Source organism: Triticum urartu, chromosome 5, assembly GCF_003073215.2.
Source record: "Triticum urartu cultivar G1812 chromosome 5, Tu2.1, whole genome shotgun sequence".
NCBI lineage: Eukaryota > Viridiplantae > Streptophyta > Magnoliopsida > Poales > Poaceae > Triticum > Triticum urartu.
The window spans coordinates 599388260-599402639 of record NC_053026.1 but is presented as its reverse complement, the minus strand read 5'-3'; positions in this window follow the sequence as shown (position 1 = coordinate 599402639).

The window sequence follows — 14380 nt, the reverse complement described above, 5'->3', positions numbered from 1 at the left end:
ACTTGTATCACCATCTCTTCGCCGAACTAGTGCACCTATACAATTTACCATTGTATTGGGTGTGTTGGGGACACAAGAGACTCTTTGTTATTTGGTTGCAGGGTTGTTTGAGAGAGACCATCTTCATCCTACGCCTCCCACGGATTGATAAACCTTAGGTCATCCACTTGAGGGAAATTTGCTACTGTCCTACAAACCTCTGCACTTGGAGGCCCAACACGAATCTACAAGAAGAAGGTTGTGTAGTAGACATCAGTACTCTAGTAACCACATCTGCATGTCAAAATAAACTTCATAAGAATTTGACTTGCAAGGACAGCTACACCAATCATCGCATGGATGTAGGACAACCTTTACTGAAGAAGCTAAAACTTTCCGATAAGCCGCCCTGTACGCATCAATTGGTTCAATAGATTGATACCGTTTCAGCCGCATCGCTAAGATTGCCCCTGAAAAACAAGTATCTATCATGAGCAAACAGGAATGGTTCACGTCATCCTGCCTCCCCGGAGCCGTTGGGGTTGCCACCTCCATATACGACATCGTTAAGCGGACACTGTTGCGCCCCATCTCAATGCAAAGTCTATCCGGCTTCAACGGGAGAATGTGTTGGGAGAACGTAGTAATTTCAAAAAATTTCCTACGCACACACAAGATCATGGTGATGCATAGCAACGAGAGGGGAGAGTGTTGTCTACGTACCCTCATAGACCGGCAATGGAAGTGTTGACACAACGTAGAGGAAGTAGTCGTACGTCTTCGCGATCCAACCGATCCAAGCACCGAACGTACGGCACCTCCGAGTTCTAGCACACGTTCAGCTCGATGACGATCCCCGGACTCCTATCCAGCAAAGTGTCGGGGAAGAGTTTCGTCAGCATGACGGCGTGGTGACGATCTTGATGTTCAACTGTCGCAGGGCTTCGCCTAAGCACCACTACAATATTATCGAGGATTATGGTGGAAGGGGGCACCGCACACGGCTAAGAAAACAATCATGTGGATCAACTTGTGTGTCTAGGGGTGCCCCTGCCCCCGTATATAAAGGAGCAAGGGGAGGAGGCCGGCCGGCCCTATAGGCGCGCCAAGGAGGAGTCCTCCTCCTAGTAGGAGTCCTACTCCTACTAGGAGGAGGACTCCTCCTTGGGGAAGGAAGTGGGGAGGGAGAAGGAAAGGGGGGCGCTGCCCCCCCTCTCCTAGTCCAATTCGGACCAGGCGGGAGGAGGCGCGCGGCCCACCCTGGCTGCCCCTCTCTCTCTCCACTAAGGCCCATATGGCCCATTACTTCTCTCGGGGGGTTCCGGTAACCCTCCGGCTCTCCGGTTTTCTCTGAAATCACCCGGAACACTTCCAGTGTCCGAATATAACCGTCCAATATATCAATCTTTATGTCTCGACCATTTCGAGACTCCTCGTCATGTCCGTGATCACATCCGGGACTCCGAACTAACTTCGGTACATCAAAAACTCATAAACTCATAAAACTGTCATCGAAACCTTAAGCGTGCGGACCCTACGGGTTCGAGAACAATGTAGACATGACCGAGACATGTCTCCGGTCAATAACCAATAGCGGAACCTGGATGCTCATATTGGCTCCTACATATTCTACGAAGATCTTTATCAGTCAGACCGCATAACAACATACGTTTGTTCCCTTTGTCATCGGTATGTTACTTGCCCGAGATTCGATCATCGGTATCTCAATACCTAGTTCAATCTCGTTACCGGCAAGTCTCTTTACTCGTTTCATAATACATCATCTCGCAACTAACTCATTAGTTGCAATGCTTGCAAGGCTTATGTGATGTGCATTACCGAGAGGGCCCAGAGATACCTCTCCGACAATCGGAGTGACAAATCCCAATCTCGAAATACGCCAACCCAACATTTACCTTTGGAGACACCTGTAGAGCTCCTTTATAATCACCCAGTTACGTTGTGACGTTTGGTAGCACACAAAGTGTTCCTCCGGCAAACGGGATTTGCATAATCTCATAGTCATAGGAACATGTATAAGTCATGAAGAAAGCAATAGCAACATACTAAACGATCAGGTGCTAAGCTAATGGAATGGGTCATGTCAATCACATCATTCTCCTAATAATGTGATCCCGTTAATCAAATGACAACACATGTCTATGGTTAGGAAACATAACCATCTTTGATTAACGAGCTAGTCAAGTAGAGGCATACTAGTGAAGTTTAGTTTGTCTATGTATTCACACAAGTATTATGTTTCCGGATAATACAATTCTAGCATGAATAATAAACATTTATCATGATATAAGGAAATAAAATAATAACATTATTATTGCCTCTAGGGCATATTTCCTTCAGTCTCCCACTTGCACTAGAGTCAATAATCTAGATTACATAGTAATGATTCTAACACCCATGGAGCTTTGGTGCTGATCATGTTTTGCTCGTGGAAGAGGCTTAGTCAACGGGTCTGCAACATTCAGATCCATATGTATCTTGCAAATCTCTATGTCTCCCACCTGGACTAGATCCCGGATGGAATTGAAGCGTCTCTTGATGTGCTTGGTTCTCTTGTGAAATCTGGATTCCTTTGCCAAGGCAATTGCACCAGTATTGTCACAAAAGATTTTCATTGGACCCGATGCACTAGGTATGACACCTAGATCGGATATGAACTCCTTCATCGAGACTCCTTCGTTTGCTACTTCCGAAGCAGCTATGTACTCCGCTTCACATGTAGATCCCGCCACAACGCTTTGTTTAGAACTGCACCAACTGACAGCTCCACCGTTTAATGTAAACACGTATCCGGTTTGCGATTTAGAATCGTCCGGATCAATGTCAAAGCTTGCATCAACGTAACCATTTACGATGAGCTCTTTGTCACCTCCATATATGAGACACATATTCTTAGTCCTTTTTAGGTATTTCAGGATATTCTTAACCGCTGTCCAGTGATCCACTCCTGGATTACTTTGGTACCTCCCTGCTAGACTTATAGCAAGACACACATCAGGTCTGGTACACAGCATTGCATACATGATAGATCCTATGGCTAAAGCATAGGGAACATCTTTCATTTTCTCTCTATCTTCTGCATTGGTCGGGCATTGAGTCTTACTCAATTTCACACCTTGTAACACAGGCAAGAATCCTTTCTTTGCTTGATCCATTTTGAACTTCTTCAAAATTTTGTCAAGGTATGTGCTTTGTGAAAGTCCAATTAAGCGTTTTGATCTATCTCTATAGATCTTAATGCCCAATATGTAAGCAGCTTCACCGAGGTATTTCATTGAAAAACTCTTATTCAAGTATCCCTTTATGCTATACAGAAATTCTATATCATTTCCGATTAGTAATATGTCATCTACATATAATATCAGAAATGCTACAGAGCTCCCACTCACTTTCTTGTAAATACAGGCTTCTCCAAAAGTCTGTAGAAAACCAAATGCTTTGATCACACTATCAAAGCGTTTATTCCAACTCCGAGAGGCTTGCACCAGTCCATAAATGGATCGCTGGAGCTTCCACACTTTGTTAGCTCCCTTTGGATCAACAAAACCTTCTGGCTGCATCATATACAACTCTTCTTCCAGAAATCCATTCAGGAATGCAGTTTTGACATCCATCTGCCAAATTTCATAATCATAAAATGCGGCAATTGCTAACATGATTCGGACAGACTTAAGCATCGCTACGGGTGAGAAGGTCTCATCGTAGTCAATTCCTTGAACTTGTCAGAAACCTTTTGTGACAAGTCGAGCTTTGTAGACAGTAACATTACCGTCAGCGTCAGTCTTCTTCTTGAAGATCCATTTATTCTCAATTGCTTGTCGATCATTGGGCAAGTCAACCAAAGTCCACACTTTGTTCTCATACATGGACCCCATCTCAGATTTCATGGCTTCAAGCCATTTTGCGGAATCTGGGCTCACCATCGCTTCTCCATAGTTCGTAGGTTCATCATGATCTAGTAGCATGACTTCTAGAACAGGATTACCATACCACTCTGGTGCGGATCTTACTCTGGTTGATCTACGAGGTTTAGTAGTATCTTGTTCTGAAGTTTCATGATCATCATCATTAGCTTCCTCACTAATTGGTGTAGGTGTCACAGAAACTGGTTTCTGTGATGTACTACTTTCCAATAAGGGAGCAGGTACAGTTACCTCGTCAAGTTCTACTTTCCTCCCACTCACTTCTTTCGAGAGAAACTCCTTCTCTTAGAAAGTTTCCGAATTTAGCAACAAAAGTCTTGCCTTCGGATCTGTGATAGAAGGTGTATCCAATAGTTTCCTTTGGATATCCGATGAAGACACATTTCTCCGATTTGGGTTCGAGCTTATCAGGTTGAAGCTTTTTCACATAAGAATCGCAACCCCAAATTTTCAGAAACAACAACTTTGGTTTCTTGCCAAACCACAGTTCATAAGGCGTTGTCTCAACGGATTTTGATGGTGCCCTATTTAACGTGAATGCGGCCGTCTCTAGAGCATAACTCCAAAATGATAGCGGTAAATCAGTAAGAGACATCATAGATCGCACCATATCAAGTAAAGTACGATTACGACGTTCGGACACACCATTACGCTGTGGTGTTTCGGGTGGCGTGAGTTGCGAAACTATTCCGCATTGTTTCAAATGTACACCAAACTCGTAACTCAAATATTCTCCTCCACGATCAGATCATAGGAATTTTATTTTCTTGTTACGACGATTTTCAACTTCACTCTGAAATTCTTTGAACTTTTCAAATGTTTCAGACTTATGTTTCATTAAGTAGATATACCCATATCTGCTTAAGTCATCTGTGAAGGTGAGAAAATAACGATATCCGCCACGAGCCTCACCATTCATCGGACCACATACATCTGTATGTATGATTTCCAACAAATCTGTTGCTCTCTCCATAGTACCGGAGAACGGTGTTTTTGTCATCTTACCCATAAGGCACGGTTCGCAAGTACCAAGCGATTAATAATCAAGTGATTCCAAAAGTCCATCAGCATGGAGTTTCTTCATGCGCTTTACACCGATATGACCCAAACGGCAGTGCCACAAATAAGTTGCACTATCATTATCAACTCTGCATCTTTTGGCTTCAACATTATGAATATGTGTGTCACTACTATCAAGATTTAATAAGAATAGACCACTCTTTAAGGGTGCATGACCATAAAAGATATTACTCATATAAATAGAACAACCATTATTCTCTGATTTAAATGAATAACCGTCTCGCATTAAACAAGATCCAGATATAATGTTCATGCTTAACACTGGCACCAAATAACAATTATTTAGGTCTAATACTAATCCCGCAGGTAGATGTAGAGGTAGCGTGCCGACCGCGATTACATCAACTTTGGAACCATTTCCCACGCGCATCGTCACCTCGTCCTTAGCCAATCTTCGCTTAATCCGTAGTCCCTGTTTCGAGTTGCAAATGTTAGCAACAGAACCAGTATCAAATACCCAGGTGCTACTGCGAGCATTAGTAAGGTACACATCAATAACATGTATATCACATATACCTTTGTTCACCTTGCCATCCTTCTTATCCGCCAAATACTTGGGCAGTTCCGCTTCCAGTGACCAGTCTGCTTGCAGTAGAAGCACTCAGTTTCAGGCTTAGGTCCAGGTTTGGGTTTCTTCTCTTGAGTAGCAACTTGCTCGCTGTTCTTTTGAAGTTCCCCTTCTTCTTTCCTTTGCCCTTTTTCTTGAAACTAGTGGTCTTGTTGACCATCAACACTTGATGCTCCTTCTTGATTTCTACCTCCGCAGCTTTCAGCATTGCGAAGAGCTCGGGAATAGTGTTATTCATCCCTTGCATATTATAGTTCATCACGAAGCTCTTGTAGCTTGGTGGCAGTGATTGGAGAATTCTGTCAATGACGCAATCATCTAGAAGATTAACTCCCAATTGAATCAGGTGATTATTATACCCAGACATTTTGAGTATATGCTCGCTGACAGAACTGTTCTCCTCCATCTTGCAGCTATAGAACTTATTGGAGACTTCATATCTCTCAATCCGGGCATTTGCTTGAAATATTAACTTCAACTCCTGGAACATCTCATATGCTCCATGACGTTCAAAACATCATTGAAGTCCCGATTCTAAGCCGTAAAGCATGGCACACTGAACTATCAAGTAGTCATCAGCTTTGCTCTGCCAGACGTTCATAACATCTGGTGTTGCTCCAGCAGCAGGCCTGGCAACCAGCAGTGCTTCTAGGACGTAATTCTTCTGTGCAGCAATGAGGATAATCCTCAAGTTACGGACCCAGTCCGTGTAATTGCTACCACCATCTTTCAACTTTGCTTTCTCAAGGAACGCATTAAAATTCAACGGAACAACAGCTCGGGCCATCTATCTACAATCAAACATAAACAAGCAAGATACTATCAGGTACTAAGTTCATGATAAATTTAGGTTCAATTAATCATATTACTAAAGAACTCCCACTTAGATAGACATCCCTCTAATCCTCTAAGTGATTACGTGATCCAAATCAACTAAACCATGTCCGATCATCACGTGAGATGGAGTAGTTTCATTGGTGAACATCACTATGTTGATCATATCTACTATATAATTCACGCTCGACCTTTCGGTCTCCGTGTTCCGAGGCCATATCTGTATATGCTTGGCTCATCAAGTATAACCTGAGTATTCCGGGTGTGCAACTGTTTTGCACCCGTTGTATTTGAATGTAGAGCCTATCACACCCGATCATCACGTGGTGTCTCAGCACGAAGAACTTTCGCAATGGTGCATGCTCAGGGAGAACACTTCTTGATAATTAGTGAGAGATCATCTTAAAATGCTACCGTCAAACAAAGCAAGATAAGATGCATAAAAGATAAACATCACATGCAATCAATATAAGTGATATGATATGGCCATCATCATCTTGTGCTTATGATCTCCATCTTCGAAGCACCGTCGTGATCACCATCATCACCGGCGCGACACCTTGATCATCATCGTAGCATCGTTGTCGTCTCGCCAATCTTATGCTTCCACGACTATCGCTACCGCTTAGTGATAAAGTAAAGCATTACAGCACAATTGCATTGCATACAATAAAGCGACAACCATATGGCTCCTGCCAGTTGCCGATAACTTGGTTACAAAACATGATCATCTCATACAATAAAAATTTAGCATCATGTCTTGACCATATCACATCACAACATGCCCTGCAAAAACAAGTTAGACGTCCTCTACTTTGTTGTTGCAAGTTTTATGTGGCTGCTACGGGCTTTTAAGCAAGAACCAATCTTACCTGCGCATCAAAACCACAACGATAGTTTGTCAAGTTGGTGTTGTTTTAACCTTCACAAGGACCGGGCGTAGCCACACTCGGTTCAACTAAAGTTGGAGAAACTGACACCCGCTAGCCACCTTTGTGCAAAGCACGTCGGGAGAACCGGTCTCGCGTAAGCGTACGCGTAATGTCGGTCCGGGCCGCTTCGTCCAACAATACCGCCGAACCAAAGTATGATATGCTGGTAAGCAGTATGACTTATATCGCCCACAACTCACTTGTGTTCTACTCGTGCATATAACATCAACACATAAAACCTGGCTCGGATACCACTGTTGGGGAACGTAGTAATTTCAAAAAAATTCCTACGCACACACAAGATCATGGTGATGCATAGCAACGAGAGGGGAGAGTGTTGTCTGCGTACCCTCGTAGACCGGCAACGGAAGTGTTGACACAACGTAGAGGAAGTAGTCACACGTCTTCCCGATCCAAGCACCGAACGTACGACACCTCCGAGTTCTAGCACACGTTCAGCTCGATGATGATCCCCGGACTCCGATCCAGCAAAGTGTCGGGGAAGAGTTCCGTCAGCACGACGGCGTGGTGACGATCTTGATGTTCAACTGTCGCAGGGCTTCGCCTAAGCACCACTACAATATTATCGAGGATTATGGTGGAAGGGGCACCGCACACAGCTAAGAAAACGATCACGTGGATCAACTTGTGTGTCTAGGGGTACCCCCTACCCCCGTATATAAAGGAGCAAGGGGAGGAGGCCGGCCGGCCCTATAGGCGCGCCAAGGAGGAGTCCTCCTCCTAGTAGGAGTAGGACTCCTACTAGGAGGGGGAAGGAAGTGGGGAGGGAGAAGGAAAGGGGGGCGCCGCCCCCCTCTCCTAGTCCAATTCGGACCAGGGGGAGGAGGCACGCGACCCACCCTAGCTGCCCCTCTCTCTCTCCACTAAGGCCCATATGGCCCATTACTTCTCCCGAGGGGGTTCCGGTAACCCTCCGACTCTCCAGTTTTCTCCGAAATCACCCGGAACACTTCCGGTGTCCGAATATAGCCGTCCAATATATCAATCTGTATGTCTCGACCATTTCTAGACTCCTCGTCATGTCCGTGATCACATCTGGGACTCCGAACTAACTTCGGTACATCAAAAACTCATAAACTCATATACTGTCATCGAAACCTTAAGCGTGCGGACCCTACGGGTTCGAGAACAATGTAGACATGACCGAGACATGTCTCCGGTCAATAACCAATAGCGGAACCTAGATGCTCATATTGGCTCCTACATAATCTACGAAGATCTTTATCGGTCAGACCGCATAACAACATACGTTTGTTCCCTTTGTCATCGGTATGTTACTTGCCCGAGATTCGATCGTTGGTATCTCAATACCTAGTTCAATCTCGTTACCGGCAAGTCTCTTTAGTCGTTTCGTAATACATCATCTCGCAACTAACTCATTAGTTGCAATGCTTGCAAGGCTTATGTGATGTGCATTACCGAGAGGGCCCAGAGATACCTCTCCGACAATCGGAGTGACAAATCCTAATCTCGAAATACCCAACCCAACATTTACCTTTGGAGACACCTGTAGAGCTCCTATATAATCACCCAGTTACGTTGTGACGTTTGGTAGCACACAAAGTGTTCCTCCGGCAAACGGGAGTTGCATAATCTCATAGTCATAGGAACATGTATAAGTCATGAAGAAAGCAATAGCAACATACTAAACGATCGGGTGCTAAGCTAATGGAATGGGTCATGTCAATCACATCATTCTCCTAATAATGTGATCCCGTTAATCAAATGACAACACATGTCTATGGTTAGGAAACATAACCATCTTTGATTAACGAGCTAGTCAAGTAGAGGCATACTAGTGACGTTTAGTTTGTCTATGTATTCACACAAGTATTATGTTTCCGGATAATACAATTCTAGCATGAATAATAAACATTTATCATGATATAAGGAAATAAAATAATAACATTATTATTGCCTCTAGGGCATATTTCCTTCAACATCAGTATGTATGATTTCCAATAAGTTGGTTGCTCGCTCCATTTTTCCTGAGAACGGAGTCTTGGTCATTTTACCCATGAGGCATGGTTCGCACATGTCAAATGATTCGTAATCAAGAGACTCTAAAAGTCCATCTGCATGGAGCTTCTTCATGCGTTTGACACCTATGTGACCAAGGCGGCAGTGCCACAGGTATGTGGGACTATCATTATCAACCTTACATCTTTTGGTATTCACACTATGAATATGTGTAGCATTACGCTCAAGATTCATCAAGAATAAACCATTCACCATCGGAGCATGACCATAAAACATATCTCTCATATAAATAGAACAACCATTATTCTTGGATTTAAATGAGTAGCCATCTCGTATTAAACAAGATCCTGATACAATGTTCATGCTCAAAGCTGGCACTAAATAACAATTATTGAGGTTTAAAACTAATCCCGTGGGTAAATGTAGAAGTAGCATGCCGTCGGCGATCACATCGACCTTGGAACCATTCCCGACGCGCATCGTCACCTCGTCCTTCGCCAGTCTCCGCTTATTCCGCAGCTCCTGCTTTGAGTTACAAATGTGAGCAACCGCACCGGTATCAAATACCCAGGAGCTACTACGAGTACTGGTAAGGTACACATCAATTACATGTATATCACATATACCTTTCGTGATGCCGGCCTTCTTGTCCGCTAAGTATTTGGGGCAGTTCCGCTTCCAGTGACCACTTCCCTTGCAATAAAAGCACTCAGTCTCGGGCTTGTGTCCATTCTTTGGCTTCTTCCCGGCAGCTTGCTTACCGGGCGCGGCAACTCCCTTGCCGTCCTTCTTGAAGTTCTTCTTACCCTTGCTTTTCTTGAACTTAGTGGTTTTATTCACCATCAACACTTGATGTTCCTTTTTGACTTCTACCTCTGCAGATTTCAGCATTGAAAATACTTCAGGAATGGTCTTTTCCATCCCCTACATATTGAAGTTCATCACAAAGCTCTTGTAGCTCGGTGGAAGCGACTAAAGGATTCTGTCAATGACCGCGTCATCCGGGAGATTAACTCCCAGCTGAGTCAAGCGGTTATGCAACCCAGACATTTTGAGTATGTGCTCACTGACAAAAATATTTTCCTCCATCTTACAGCTGAAGAACTTGTCGGAGACTTCATATCTCTCGACCCGGGCATGAGCTTGAAAAACCATTTTCAGCTCTTCGAATATCTCATATGCTCTATGTCTCTCAAAACGCTTTTGGAGCCCCGGTTCTAAGCTGTAAAGCATGCCGCACTGAACGAGAGAGTAATCATCAGCACGTGTCTGCCAAGTGTTCATAACGTCTTGGTTCTGTGGGACGGGTGCATAACCTAGCGGTGCTTCTAGGACATAATCTTTCTTGGCAGCTATGAGGATGATCCTCAGGTTCCGGACCCAGTCCGTATAGTTGATGCCATCGTCTTTCAGCTTGGTTTTCTCTAGGAACGCATTGAAGTTGAGGACAACATGGGCCATTTGATCTACAAGACATATTGTAAAAGTTCATGATAATTAAGTTCATCTAATCAAATTATTCAATGACTCCCACTCAGATAGACATCCCTCCAGATCCGAGCTAACTAGGTCGTGTCTGATCATCACGTGAGATGGACTAGTCAACATCGGTGAACATCTTCATGTTGATCGTATATTCTATACGACTCATGCTCGACCTTTCGGTCTTATGTGTTCCGAGGCCATGTCTGTACATGCTAGGCTCGTCAAGTCAACCTAAGTGTATTGCGTGTGTAAATCTGTCTTACACCCGTTGTATTCGAATGTTAGAATCTATCACATCCGATCATCACGTGGTGCTTCGAAAACAACGAACCTTCGCAACGGTGCACAGTTAGGGGGAACACTTTCTTGAAATTATTACGAGGGATCATCTTATTTAAGCTACCGTCGTTCTAAGCAAATAAGATGTAAAACATGATAAACATCACATGCAATCAAATAGTGACATGATATGGCCAATATCATTTGCTCCTTTGATCTCCATCTTCGGGGCTCCATGATCATCGTTGTCACCGGCATGACACCATGATCTCCATCATTGTGTCTTCTTGAAGTTGTCTCATCATCTATTACTTCTACTACTATGGCTAACGCTTTAGCAATAAAGTAAAGTAATTACATGACGTTTATGTTGACACGCAGGTCATAAATAAATAAAGACAACTCCTATGGCTCCTGCCGGTTGTGATACTTATCGACATGCAAGTCATGATTCCTATTACAAGAACATGATCAATCTCATACATCACATATATCATTCATCATTCATCACAACCTTTGGCCACATCACATCACAAAACACTTGCTGCAAAAACAAGTTAGACGTCCTCTAATTGTTGTTGCAAGTTTTTATGTGGCTGCTATAGGTTTCTAGCAAGAACGTTTCTTACCTACGCCAAAACCACAACATGAATTGCCAATTTCTATTTACCCTTCATAAGGACCCTGTTCATCGAATCCGATCCGACTAAAGTGGGAGAGACAGACACCCGCCAGCCACCTTATGCAACTAGTGCATGTCAGTCGGTGGAACCGGTCTCACGTAAGTGTACGTGTAAGGTTGGTCCGGGCCGCTTCATCCCACGATGCCGCGGAATCAAGATAAGACTAGTAACGGCAAGCAAATTGACAATATCGACACCCACAACTACTTTGTGTTCTACTCGTGCATAGTAACTACGCATAGACCTAGCTCATGATGCCACTGTTGGGGATCGTAGCAGAATTTTAAAATTTTCTACGCATCACCAAGATCAATCTATGGAGTCATCTAGCAACGAGGGAGAGAGGGGTGCATCTACATACCCTTGTAGATCACGAGCGGAAGCGTTCAAAAGAACGGGGTTGATGGAGTCGTACCCGACGTGATTCAAATCACCGATGACCTAGTGCCGGACGGGCAGCACCTCCGCGTTCAACACACGTACATTTGGGAGACGTCTCCTCCTTCTTGATCCAGCAAGGGGGAAGGAGAGGTTGATGAAGATCCAGCAGCACGACGGCGTGGTGGTGGAAGCAACGGTGATCTCGGCAGGGCTTCGCCAAGCGCTGGGAGACGGAGGAGTGTCACGGGAGGGAGAGGGAGAGGCCAGGGGCTTGGGTGCGCAGCCCTCCCTCCCCCCACTATATATAGGGTGCCTAGGGGGGGCACCGGCCCTAGGAGATCCAATATCCTAGGGGGGCGCCGGCCCTAGGAGATCCAATCTCCTGGGGGGGCGGCGGCCAAGGGGGTGCCTTGCCCCCAAAGGCAAGGGTGGCGCCCCCCACCCCTAGGGTTTCTAACCCTAGGCGCAGGGGGAGGCCCAAGGGGGGCGCACCAGCCCACTAGGGGCTGGTTCCCCTCCCACTTCAGCCCATGGGGCCCTCCGGGATAGGTGGCCCCATCCGGTGGACCCCCGGGACCCTTCCGGTGGTCCCGGTACAATACCGGTGACCCCCGAAACCTTCCCGATGGCCGAAACTGGACTTTCTATATATAAATCTTTACCTCCGGACCATTCCGGAACTCCTCGTGACGTCCGGGATCTCATCCGGGACTCCAAACAACTTTATGGTTACCATGTGCTAATATCTCTACAACCCTAGCGTCACCGAACCTTAAGTGTGTAGACCCTACGGGTTCGGGAGACATGCAGACATGACCGAGAAGCCTCTCCGGTCAATAACCAACAGCGGAATCTGGATACCCATGTTGGCTCCCACATGCTCCACGATGATCTCATCGGATGAACCACGATGTCGAGGATTCAATCAATCTGTATACAATTCCCTTTGTCAATCGGTACGTTACTTGCCCGAGACTCGATCGTCGGTATCCCAATACCTTGTTCAGTGTCGTTTCCGGCAAGTCACTTTACTCGTACCGTAATGCATGATCCCGTGATCAACCACTTGATCACATTAAGCTCATTATGATGATGCATTACCGAGTGTGCCCAGAGATACCTCTCCGTCATACGGAGTGACAAATCCCAGTCTCGATTCGTGCCAACCCAACAGACACTTTCGGAGATACCTGTAATGTACCTTTATAGTCACCCAGTTACGTTGTGACGTTAGGCACACCCAAGGCACTCCTACGGTATCCGGTCCGGGAGTTGCACAATCTCATGGTCTAAGGAAATGATACTTGACATTCAGAAAAGCTACAGCAAACGAACTACACGATCTTTGAGCTAAGCTTAGGATTGGGTCTTGTCCATCACATCATTCTCCTAATGATGTGATCCCGTTATCAATGACATCTAATGTCCATAGTCAGGAAACCATGACTATCCTTTGATCAACGAGCTAGTCAACTAGAGGCTCACTAGGGACGTGTTGTGGTCTATGTATTCACACATGTATTACGATTTCCGGATAACACAATTATAGCATGAACAATAGACAATTATCATGAACAAAGAAATATAATAATAACCATTTTATTATTGCCTCTAGGGCATATTTCCAACATATGTACCCTCATAGACCGAAAGCGGAAGCGTTGAATAACGCGGTTGATGTAGTCGAACGTCTTCACGATCCAACCGATCAAGTATCTAACGCACGGCACCTCCGCGATCTGCACACGTTCAGCTTGGTGACATCCCTCAAACTCTAGATCCAGCCGAGGCCGAGGGAGAGTTTCGTCAACACGACGGCGTGTTGACGGTGATGATGAAGTTACCGACGCAGGGCTTCACCTAAGCACTACGACAATATGACTGAGGTAGAAATCTATGGAGGGGGGCACCACACACGGCTAAGAAATCAACTTGTGTGTCTATGGGGTGCCCCTCCCCCATATATAAAGGAGTGGAGGAGGGGGCCGGCCGGCCTCATAGGGCGCGCCCCAAGGGGGAATCCTACTCCTACTAGGAGTAGGAGTAGGATTCCCCCCTTTCCTAGTCCAACTAGGAGGGGAAGGAAAGGGAAGAGGGGAAGAAGGACAGGGGGGCGGTCCCCCTCCCCAATTTAGATTGGGCTTGGGGGGCGCGCCCCTCCTCTTGGCCGCCGCCTCCTCTCTTCCAATAAAGCCCATGAAGGCCCATTAACCC